The sequence below is a fragment of the Chiloscyllium punctatum genome, chromosome 45 (genome assembly GCF_047496795.1).
Source record: "Chiloscyllium punctatum isolate Juve2018m chromosome 45, sChiPun1.3, whole genome shotgun sequence".
Classification (NCBI taxonomy): domain Eukaryota; kingdom Metazoa; phylum Chordata; class Chondrichthyes; order Orectolobiformes; family Hemiscylliidae; genus Chiloscyllium; species Chiloscyllium punctatum.
Genome location: NC_092783.1, coordinates 42,962,165 through 42,974,360, shown reverse-complemented (window position 1 = coordinate 42,974,360; position 12,196 = coordinate 42,962,165). Strand labels below are relative to the sequence as shown.

The 12,196-nt window shown below is 40.5% G+C and overlaps 2 long non-coding RNA genes across 3 annotated transcripts in view; one reads left to right on the top strand and one right to left on the bottom strand.

Annotated features, from left to right (window-relative positions):
- The window catches only part of LOC140467320 (uncharacterized), a 134,740-nt gene that overhangs the window by 39,721 nt on the left and 82,823 nt on the right, over nt 1–12,196 (bottom strand). The window lies entirely within an intron of this gene.
- The window catches only part of LOC140467319 (uncharacterized), a 56,186-nt gene that overhangs the window by 17,941 nt on the left and 26,049 nt on the right, over nt 1–12,196 (top strand). Inside the window, exon 2 of the long non-coding RNA XR_011955403.1 lies at nt 10,819–10,923. This is a non-coding gene — a long non-coding RNA (uncharacterized lncRNA). The remainder of the gene's footprint in view (nt 1–10,818; nt 10,924–12,196) is intronic.

The window sequence follows — 12,196 nt, the reverse complement described above, 5'->3', positions numbered from 1 at the left end:
TTTTCATTCTTGCCTTGCTTTTGCACATTTCTCCTCATTAGCCACACCACTGAAGGGCTAGGAAAATTCTGCCATGCTTTGAGGAATATCAGGCCTTTGCGATCTGTACCTAAGCATTCAGAAATAAAAATCCGTTCAATGCATGTTCTGGATTCTGGTACCAATTACATGTAGAATTCTATTATCACATCCAGTGCTGCATGATAACATACTGCTGATGATACAATCATGTATGCATTCCAATGTGCTTCCAAAAGGGTGTAACATTAGTTAATTAATAGTTGTATTTTGCTGAGTTATACAAGCTAAACTGTGAACTAGTTTACAGATAAATGCAGAGTAAACATTCACAGAATTCCATTCATTGGCTATCTTTTTAATATTCTGGTAGTGTGGTGGATAGTATTGTGGAGATATCACTGCTTTCATGACAGTAGCAACAATGCAATCATTTTATCAAGTGGCCATTCTGACAGTCACATTTTTCCAGCTGCTGTTAAAACATGGCTTACACCTGACCAATGTTATGTTCCCTGTTCATGTAATTTAAGGGAAGGCCAAGCTACCAACCAACAAACTGACTTGGTTCTTAGGTCAAAGTGCAACTCAATTCTCAGTTATACGGAAGAATTTGTAAAGTGGAAAAGGCTACATTACCTTTGCTATTAAACAAAAAGTCATCCATTGGCTAGGAAGTAATAGTATAGTGGCAGGCTAAGTAAGGCTGTTGTACGTATTCAATTCTTAAAAGACTCCATTGATCTCCACACAAAACTGGACAGAAGCAGCTGTTTATAAACGCTGAATGGACAGTCAGTACCTGTGAATCACCTTGGTGTTCACTTTTTTTCTGCAATCAATAACAAATACAAATTGTGAATTTAGATAATATTTTAAAGAGATTTCCACATGAATCTAGCTGTTTTTTTGATGATATAATGAAAACAAATGTGAACTACATATGTGTAAGTTTGTTTTCAGATTGGATCATAAACAAGGTATGAATAAATAAAGAAAAATAAAAGGCCATTAACTCATGTAGCTTATTTTGTAATAATCCAGCCTTTTGATCAATATTCTTGACTTTTTTTTTTCATTTTAGTGCTTTACTTCATTCAAGCTGAACCAGTATTCCAATTACCGTATAATTCCTTTTGAAAGTAAATCTTAAATTTGACTTACTTCATTTTATCTTATATGTGCATTCCTTTAATCTATTGTGCAACAAAAATGTCCAGCTCTTGTTAATGTGATAAGTACAAAATCATTTAACTATATCCTTAGCAGATCATTCTTTTTACAAACCTCGTCAGGAGAATTTTCTCAGCTCAATTCTTTATCCTAGATCTTGAAACACTGCTTCTTATATTACATTTTACATTTGTTAGAAATAAGCTATTAAGCATCCATTTTAACAATTGCCACCCATTATTTGAAATACCTCTCTAATTTTATACCTCTTTCCTTTTTCAAATAAAAATATTCATTGTTACTCAACTTCTTCATATGTATTTAGTTGGTGAATTATTACATTGTTTCTGAAGAATCCATTAGGTACGTTAGATGACATCAGCATTCAGGTTCTTGTGGCATAATAGTAGTATCGCCATTTCTGAGACAGAAGGATGCCAGATCAAAACCCATCTGCTCCAGAGGTGTGTCATAATAAGCCTGAATGGGTTGATTTAGAAACATTTATGATATTATAAGGAATTAATTCCTGTTTATTGTCTTGTTGAAATAATTCTAAAAGTCATTAGCTTTTTAATGTCCAATATTTAAGTGCGGTAATTGTTAGGGATAGTCATGGTTTTGTGAAGGGTGGGTCATCCCTCACAAACCTTATCGAGTTCTTTGAGAAGGTGACCAAGCAGGTGGATGAGGGTAAAGCAGTTGATGTAGTGTATATGGATTTCAGTAAGGCATTTAGTAAGGTTCCCCACGGTAGGCTATTGCAGAAATTACGGAGACATAGGATTGACTGTGATTTAGCGGTTTGGATTGGAAATTGGCTAGCTGAAAGAAGATAGAGGGTGGTGGCTGATGGAAAATATTCATCCTGGAGTCAGTTACTGATGGTGTACCATGAGGATCTGTTTTGGGGTACTGCTGTTTGTCATTTTTATAAATGATCTGGTTGAGGGTGTAGAAGGTTGCGTTAGTACTTTTGTTTATGACAGTAAGATTGGTGGAGTTGTGGATAATGCCAAAGGATGTTGCAGGTTACAGTGGGACATAGATAAACTGCAGAACTGGTCTGAGAGGTGGAAAATGGAGTTTAATATGGAAAAGTTTGAGGTGATTCACTTTGGAAGGAGCAACAGCAATAAAGAGTACTGGGCTAATGGTAAGATTCTTGGTAGTGTAGATAAGCAGAGAAATCTCAGCATCCATGTACATAGATCCCTGAAAGTTGCCACCCAGGTTGATAGGGTTGTTAAGAAGGCATATGGTGTGTTAGCTTTTATAGGTAGAGGGATTGAATTTTGGAGCCACAAGGTCATGCCGCAAATGTACAAAACTCTGGTGCAGCCGCACTTGGAGTATTGCACACAGTTCTGGTCACTGCATGATAAGAAGAATGTGGAAGCTTTGGAAAGGGATCAAAGGAGATTTACTCAGATGTTGCCTGGTATGGAGGGAAGGTCTTATGAGGAAAGGCTGAGGGACTTGAGGCTGTTTTTATTAGAGAGAAGAAGGTTGAGAGGTTTCTTAATTGAGACATAGAAGATAATCAGAGGGTTAAATAGGGTGGACAGGGAGAGCCTTTTTCCTTGGATGGTAATAGTTAGTACGAGGGTACATAGTTTTAAATTGAGGGGTGATAGATATAGGACAGATGTCAGAGGTAGTTTCTTTACTCAGAGTATTAAGGGTGTGGAAAGCCCTGCCTGCAACAATAGTAGACTCACCAACATTAAGGGCATTTAAATGGTCATAGGATAAACATATGGATGAAAATGGAATAAGATAGTTTAGATGGGCTTCAGATTGGTTCCACAGGTCGGCGCAACATTGAGGACCAAAGAACCTGTACTGCGCTGTAATGTTCTATGTTCTATTGATGTGAATATCAGGTGCCAACTTGGTTCAGTGAATGAATGACATTTATTTATTGTCATTTGCATTTTACTGTGAATAAGACAGTGAAAATTTTCAATATTCACCATCATCTGGCACAATTTTGAATAGTTTAAGAATAAAAAGGATAAAATATATAATTGAAAGAGAGTTCTGAGACCTGGCTGGCTAACCAATGACATCTACGCTGCCACTTCTCTCCACTACCTCATTGCCACCTTCGCTGGACCCACCAATGTAGGAGTCGCCTCTCTTTAGGTGCCATCTCTTCACTGCTGAGTCCACCTTGCTGCAAATGCTGATGCCAGATCCTGTACTGAACCCACATTCACCCAGCAATCTGAAGTCTTTGGCTCCATTGTCGCCTCGATGATGCCAAGAATCCTAGCTCTAACATATATCACATTGCTGCTGCTGCTGTCACCACCTTGCCAGCACCAGGAGTCCCTGGCTGCACCATCTCACCAAGGGTCACTACCGGCAGTTGTCATGAGGAGCCATACCTGCCACCGCCACTGCCGTGGACTGCCGGGAGAAGCTGCCATTCTGTGCATGGCCAACACCATGCCATGCCAATGTCGCCAAATAACCCACTGCAAAAAGCTCCAAATAAAAGAAAAGAAAAACAAAAAAAAACTGAGAAAAGGAGCAGAAGTAAAGGAAGGAAACAAAGAAAGAAAGCATGTGGGAGCAGATGAGCCCTGGGCCAGAGCCCACACGCAGCCCGGTGACTCTGCCACTATCTTGAATCTCATGAAAATGGTCACAGCCTTACTCAAAAAGTTAGTAGTTTGTAGCTTCATGTTCCACTCTCGACACTTGAACACATAATCTAGACTTATCTTTCTTACAATAAGAGGTAACACTGCTCTGTGGGAGATGTCATCTTTAAGATGAGACCTTTAACCAAGGATTTGCCAAATCACATGAATATGAAATCTCCCGTTATACAATTCATGGTTAGGCAAGTGACCTCCCTCTGTGTCCTTGTCAAAATCAATCCCTCAATTAAAATCAAAGAGAACTGGTTGTAGTCATATATTTAAATCTGTTTGTGTGAATTTGTTGTTCATAAGGTGGCTACCACACTGGTTGTAATGTGCTTCAGCATCACAAAAGTCAAAATATAAAAATGTGAAACAGCAATTATTGGGCATTTGCCTGGACTAGAGAATTATTGCTTTGAGAAATGTTGGATTGTTAGAGTTGTTTTGCTAGAAATAACGAGGATGAGGGGAAATTTATTCAAGATGTATAAAATACGGTGGTCCCAGGACAGAGAGGATTAAACAATCCCATTCCTCTTAACATAACCAATAATTTAAGGGTAATGGCAGGTGGATTACAGTGCCCATGAATTTTTCTTTTTCACTCAGAATATGAAGGCTTGGAATTCACAGTCTGAAAGGGTAGTAGAGACAGAAATCCTCATCATATTCAACAAAAGGAATTGATAATGCACTTGAACCTACAGGACTACAGCCCAGGAACTTGAAATATGGGACAAGGTTGAATAGTTTGCTATGAAAGTGAGACTTTATGAGATGGTCATGTTTTAAACTGCCTCTTTCAATTTAATGTAAAACATCATCTTTTGGAATGGAAGATGGTGAAATTGTAGACTGCTCAGAGCTAGGCCAATGTGATTTGATTGCCTTAGGGGTAGGAAATTCAGGCCAAGACCTACAGAAAATAAAAGGTTTGCTTTTACACATTAGTATAAAAAGGACAAGCTGTTCTCTCAAATCACTGAGTCAGAGAGCGAGAAACCATATTAGTGAAGAAGCCAAGACACCTGTAGCTGTGAGCTGCAGAGACAAATAAGAGGATATGTTAGCCCTGTGCAGAATGCTGATGGGTAATGGTCTCCTGACCAAAAAGACCACGATGAACAGATTGAACCTTGAACCATGGAATCATCAGAATGAACCTTGATGCTGGAAGTTGGTTTAAGGATACTCGTAATGTGCTATGATGGAAGTTTTGAAAGAAAGAAAACAAAATAAAATGCGAATGAAATAAAAGTTGGTGGAAGTTTCAAAAAGACACTGAAAGATTGTCCCTGGTACAATGAGGAAAATTGGATCTGCTGGAAGACCAGGAAAAATGAAAGACTTAAGCAAAATGCTACAAGAGGAGCACGGTATAACAAATAAATGACTTGAGAGATATATTGATGATGTCAATTAGTTTATGGGAAGAACAATTTCTGTACCTTATATTAGTTGCTTGTTAAAGTAATTAAGTCTCTGCTGATGTGTGTCGATTACAGTAAAAGCATAAACTCTGAAATCTTGTTGAGCCATGTTTTCCATCAGTCACTGGAAAGTTCATGCTCCTTTTTAAAAATCTTTGGTCTGTACAGAACTTGTAGCACCCTTTTTGACACTCATTCAATGGTCTGCTCTTTGCCACAATTTTCTTCCTTTTCTGATTTTCAGAACTCAACAGATGGTACGAAGGAATGGGATTTACATAATGGTGATGAATGTCAGCATATTTAAAAACAGGTGTTGTTTTTGTTTTATTAAAATAAGCAATGAACTCTTCAAATTTCAGACTTTAGCAGTAACTAAGTCCCTTTACCCATTACGAACATACTTATATGCAAAGTCAACATATCTCAATATGCCAAATAAAAATCTGAATGATAGAAAATATAATACGTTGAGGTATCATGTTGCCAAAGTTATTGAATTATGTTGATATCCAGTAATAGTGTCTTAACTGGGCAAGGATAATAAAAAAAATTAATTGAGCAGAGACTACAATATAAAATGACAACGATAAAGTTTGCTTAAACGTTTGTTCTTACCTAGCATTTCGACTGCAGTGGTGGCCGTTATGATTTCACACAATATTAATGCCTTTGGCTCCACACTATAAATCATCTGTGAGAACTTGATGAGGACACAGACTCCAAAATAAAAAGGATGACTTCACCCTGCTCCAACACTGACAATCCTTTCCTTGATAAATTAAAACTAAAATAATCCAATTGTGATTGATTATTACTGAGTGCATTTGTAATGAGATCCGGGTAGATGTGACATTAGTCAGCATGTGACATTCAAACTAAGACTGTAGTGACATGTGAAGCTGTGGAATTAATGGGAGTAAGTATTCTGAGAAGCACACATCCTGATTCTGGGTTTTCCTTCATGGATATTTTCTGTGTTGCTATGGGAGCATTGGGTTGAAGCCTTCTGTACTGCATTCTGAGTTCTCTGCTTCGGTGCCTCAGAGCACTGCTTAAGAACTTTGACAGCTCATTTAAAATAGTCTTGCAGTAGCACAACCGCATATGACATCAAAGTCGTGCTGATGATAATCGTAGCCAGCATGTTATCCAACGGGTCTAAAGATCTCAGCCATGGCAGTACAGAGACATTACTTCCCTGGGTTCACACTAACATGCCTTCCAATAAACCTTATTAGAGTTATTAGCTACTAAATTACCCTGCCAAAGTAGTTTCAATCAATGATCAAATATCATCATTTGAAAAGCAACCTTTGCGAGTCATTTGTCCTGTTTTTTTAAACTATATGTGACACTGTCAGATCTCGTCTCTCTTAAGCTTTGACCCTATTATTTGAGACCATTTAGTTGCCCACACTCCCCCACCACACGCCATATTTTCAAAAACTGTCAGATAGATGTTTCAGGCTGTGGTCTTTTTTGGTGCATAATTCATGTTTATGCATTTACTGGGTATTGAGATGTTTAAAAGTGACAAGTAGAACTTTGAACTAAAGGTATAAAAGAAAATGGACAGAGGAGGGAGGGTAATTTGAATTTAGGAATAAAGGACTAAAAATGTGACAAAGCTCATGATTAGCAATTTGCTTTAACTGCCCATTTCAGGGAGTGTGTTGTGTTATTCAATTCAGATTACACTGCTGGCTAACTGCATGCTCAACAGAGACTCCAGCTGCATGTACCGCCTAGCATAAATTGAAGATAACCTGTATTGCTTGCCAAGAGAAGTGGGATGCACTCAGGTTGTAAAGGAAGTGTTTCAAAGATGAAACTATACTAATGGAACAACAGGCCAAAGAGAGGATGTCCAGGTTCATGTTATGGCACTGGAGACCTTCGTCAACGGCATGGATAGGAGAGAGAGGAGACCAGGCGATGATCCACATACATACTGCCAAAGAAATGGAAACTCAGGGACCATTTCAAGGATTCTGGCTTCAAGAGTCAGTCTGCAATGTTGCAAAAAGTTCAAAGACCTTACATGACTGGTCCAAACTCAATGAATGCATCTTTGAATGCCACCTGCGACCTATTGCACAACCAAGACAACACATTGACGAAAGTACATATCCCCATCATTCAATCAGCATTCAAGCCTAATGTTGAAAGTCTCCACCTCATTCCCACATAATTAGCTCTCAGTCTGATACCCAATCTTTCAGGTTCCAACAATTCCATCCACTCAAATATAGTAGCACATTACTAAACATTTTGCACTATGTTCATCAATTCTCTTCCTCTGTCTTTACAGGACAGTGAGGGGCAGACAGATCTGTATTTCTAAGCCATGTGATAGAGAATTGGAAGTTTGGCTGTAACTGAGGAAGATACAACTGACATTGCCAAGAACGCCCAGGATGATTTCGTCTTTTGCACATTCTTACATCCTGTTTTACCATCACACCTCACATGAAGTGCAAACTACTGATGGAGTGATTATGGACCTAGAATCATGTCATCCCTATAATTTGGAAACAGGCCTTTCGGCTCAACAAGTCCACACTCACCCTCCAAAGAGTAACCCACCCAGACCCATTCCCCTACCTTATTTCCTATACTTATTCCTGACTAATGCACTTAACCTAAATATCCATGAACACTATGTGCAATTTCCTATGGCCAATTCACCTAACCTGCACATGTTTGGATTGTGGGAGGAAATCGGAGCACTCAGAAAAAACCCGTGGAGACACAGGAAGAACATGCAAACTCCGGACAGCCTGTCGCTCGAGGCTGGAATGGAACCCAGGTTCTGGCGCTGTGAGGCAGCATTGCTAACTACTAAGTCACTGTCCCACCCACTTTTCACTCACTTCAAACCTAACCCACTCCAATCTCAGTTGCCACTTCCACCTGATAAAGCATTGTGGCCTCAACACAAAGTGTACAAACAGAGTTTCACACTAAGCTTGACGCCAATCCTTGCAGTGTGGCCTACTCCATGACAGCTGATGTGATGACTCTGCTGGCCAATTTCTCATGATTTGGAGATGCCGGTGTTGGACTGGGGTGTACAAAGTTAAAAATCACACACCAGGTTATAGTCCAACAGATTTAATTGGAAGCACCTGATGAAGGAGCGTCGCTCCGAAAGCTAGTGTGCTTCCAATTAAACCTGTTGGACTATAACCTGGTGTTGTGTGATTTTTAACTTTGGCCAATTTCTCAGCACTCATTGATACACACACAGAAGTGACAGCACTTTGCAGTGAAAGCTCAGCTGACGATTATGCTTAGAGCTATGGAAACCAAGATTGCTGACTTGCGGGCACAGTCAGATTGCTGTCTTCCGAGCTGTGGATACCATGGTGGGAGACGGAGGTGGGGGGGGGGGGGGTGACGGGGATGGTGGGGGGGGGGGGGGGGTGGGGGGGGAGGGGGGGGAGTGGTATACATGCAATAGCCCAGGAATCTGTGCTCTGGCAGATTATTAAGATTGCTGAAGTGCAGCCCAGGGAGCAGAAATGCCTCCATAATGCACCATCCTTTTGTCCTCTCTGAGGATGACAGCCTTCAATCCCAACCGCCCATCCCATTGACACTGCACCAGAGCTTTTGCTACTACCTTACTAGTAGATTTGTTGCAGCCCCAAGTCAGACCTGAAAGGACCCATAGCTGTTCAAGATTACTTCCAAGGCCATTTGGTGATTTCCCCACTGATGATCAGCAGTTTCCATCAGTTTTACTATGAGCATTGTTGCATTACTGAATTAGAGGATGCAGCAAGGCAAAAATGCCACTACACTAGCCAAGGTCAATGCAGAAGACTGAGTAGCTCTGTTTTGTATGTAACATTGGAAGTTTTGTCAGACAATGTTGTAATAGATTTTTTTTTTCTGAAGCTCTTTTACTTCAGGACTTTGACAAAGCAGGTTGCGATGCTCTTTATCAAAGAATTGGAGAGTTGTTGAGTAGTATGCTTCCCTTGAAACATCTACCGGAAAGTCTCAGTAAGCATCCATAGACAGTCGGTCTGAAACACTGGGGATCCAGAAGGCATCTCCCTCCTTCTCCTCCCAGAGCCTTTTACAAAAGGGCTGGTGGTAAGGACTATACAATCAGAATCAGATTGTGTAGCATCCAGCAACCCATCGTGAATTTAGAATCCTGCTCCAGTGAGTATTGTCGGACACCACCCTCTGAGCTGTCTAGGCAGTGGAACATTTGTTTCAGAATGTTCCACACTAAACAAGAAAAGAATCTGCAGATCCTGGAAATCAGAAACAAAAACAGAATTTGCTGAAAAAACACAGCAGGACTGGCAGCATCTGTGGAGAGAAAGCAGAGTTAAAGTTTTGCTTCCTTGTTCAGAACTATTTTAATGAGGAAAACGTTGGCAAAAATGCTGATGGTGTGGTGAGGGGGTGTAAGAGGTAAACGATATTCCCCATCTTTCGCTTGTCAGTCTTCCATTAGGACCATTCCCTGGGAAACCTTGGTCTAATACTCCTCCGCTCCCAACACCTCCCCAAATCTCCACGGTACCTTCCCTTGAGGTCGTAGAAGGTGTAAGACCTGTGCATTTATTTGCTCATTCCTGATTGTCCGAGGCCCCAGACACACCTTCCAGGTGAAGCAGTGATTTACCTGCACTTCACTTAATCTAGTCTACCGTACTCACTGCTCACAATGTGGTCTGCTCTACATTGGGTAAATGAAGTGCAGACTGGATGATTGCATTGCAGAACCCCTAGCTTCTGTCTGCAAAAATGACCTAGAGCTCCCAATTGCCTGACATTTCAACTAGCTACTGTGTACCCTGGCCAACATCTCTACCTCAGGCTTGCTGCAGTGCTCCAGTGAAGCTCAGCATAAGCTGGAAGAACAACTTAAGTGGTAACTTTCAGTAGCTACTTACAGTTATTGAATATAAATACTCAAAATAAAGGCCTATATTTATATAGCACCTTTCTCATTTATGTTGTGCCAATGCGGCTCACAACCAATAAATTATTTTCAAACACGTCTGCTTTATAAACAAACACAGTAGCCAGTTTACACACAGCTAGGCTGCATAATTACCTATTACATAATCTCTCAGTGGTACTGCCTGATGGAATAGTGTTAACTGAGATACCAGGCCAACTCAGTGATTGTCTTTGAAAATTTTTCACATCCTTCGGTACAGGCAGACACATTCCCAGCTTTTTATTGCTGTAGGTGTGTCAATAATGCCGATGATGTCACATTCAGTGCCCGTCCTTGCTCCCACTGTGACAATGGTGGCGTGCCTGCTTGAAGAGCTGCTGTTTCCATGATGCTGGGACTCCCTCAGTGGGACCAGATAGCAGTTCCAGGATTCCAGCCTTGTCAACGATGAAGGAACAACATGATGAAGGATCATTGATGTGTGTCCAATTAAGGATGTTGTGCAAAGGGGAAGGAAAAATAGTGGTGATTTCATTCCCACATTATTCATGTTTTTGTTCCTTGTGAAATGCTACGTTTCCTCTAATTTAGTTTTTCTTCTTCACAGATGCAGCAACAAATGGAAGTCAATATGTCGGCCTGCCAATTGGCACATGTGGGGCCTTGGAATGGCTGTGCGGACATCTAGCTGAGAGGAAACCTAGATGGTAAAGTAAGGGAGGCTCTATCAAAGTAACCTTGGTGTGTTGTTGCAGAGCATTGTCTGGACTGTATGATTTCCAGGGATAGTGGTTGAAAGGTAAACATTGAGAACAATTGTAACAAGTAAGACAGGTGGAGTGCTCTGTCTTGAATGGTACTAAGTTTCTCATGTGTAATATGCCACTCCCAATCCGCTTTGTTGCTGATGGACATACATTGAGAGATTGAAGATAAAGTCATCACTTCTTGAGTGTCGAGCTCCTCACAGTAGAACAACTACCTAGTACAGCTTTGTGGTAATTCTTGATCAGATTAACAACCAGAGAAAAAGAATAAAACTACCATCCTCCTGTATCTATAAATTATTCATGAAAATACTCACGACACAGATTATCCAAATAATTTTTTTCCTCTCATTTATGAAGTGGCACAGCTTGATATACATCCACAAGAAAATTGGAGATATTAACAAAAGGACTGAATACTTAACCATTTAAGTATTGTTTTAGGATTCAGTAACAAAGAGCCAAAAACAAGATGTACAATAAGAACCATATTTTACGATTTATTTGACACAGACATAGCACTGGTAAAGTCATAGTCATTTAGCACAGAAACAGGCCTTTCGGCCCAACTTGTGCATGCCGACCGGGTTTCCTAAACTGAACTAGTGCCATTTGCCTGTGTTTGCCCCGTATCCCTCTAAACCTTGCCTATCCATGAGCCTATCCAAAAGTCTTTTAAAAGTTGTAGTTGCCACCACCTCAACACTTCCTCTGGCACTTGTTCCATACACACACCGTCCTCTGTGTGAAAACGTTGCCCCTCAGATCACTTTCAAATCTTTCCTCTTTCACCTTAAACCTATGTCCTCTCATTGTGGGCTCCCCGACCCTGGGGAAAGAGACCTTGGCAATTCACCCTTTGTACCTCATAATTTTATAAAATTCAGTAAGTCATCCCTCAACCTCCAATGCTCAAGCAAAAAAGTCCCAGTCCACCGTGAGGCAGAATGGTGGCCCAGCCAGGGACCAGGGCTCAATTCCAGCTTCAAGCAACTGTCTGTGTGGAGTTTGCACATTCTCTCTGTATTTGCATGGGTTTCCTCCAGATGGTCCTGTTTCCTCCCACAGTTCAAAGATGTGCAGGTTAGGTGGATTGGCCATGCTAATTGATTGGTTCCAGATTGTAGCGAGATGCTTATAATATATAATATTTAACAACTGATCTTGATAACAGGATTGAAACTAAAATACACAGGCTTCTCATTCCTCCAGAGTGTG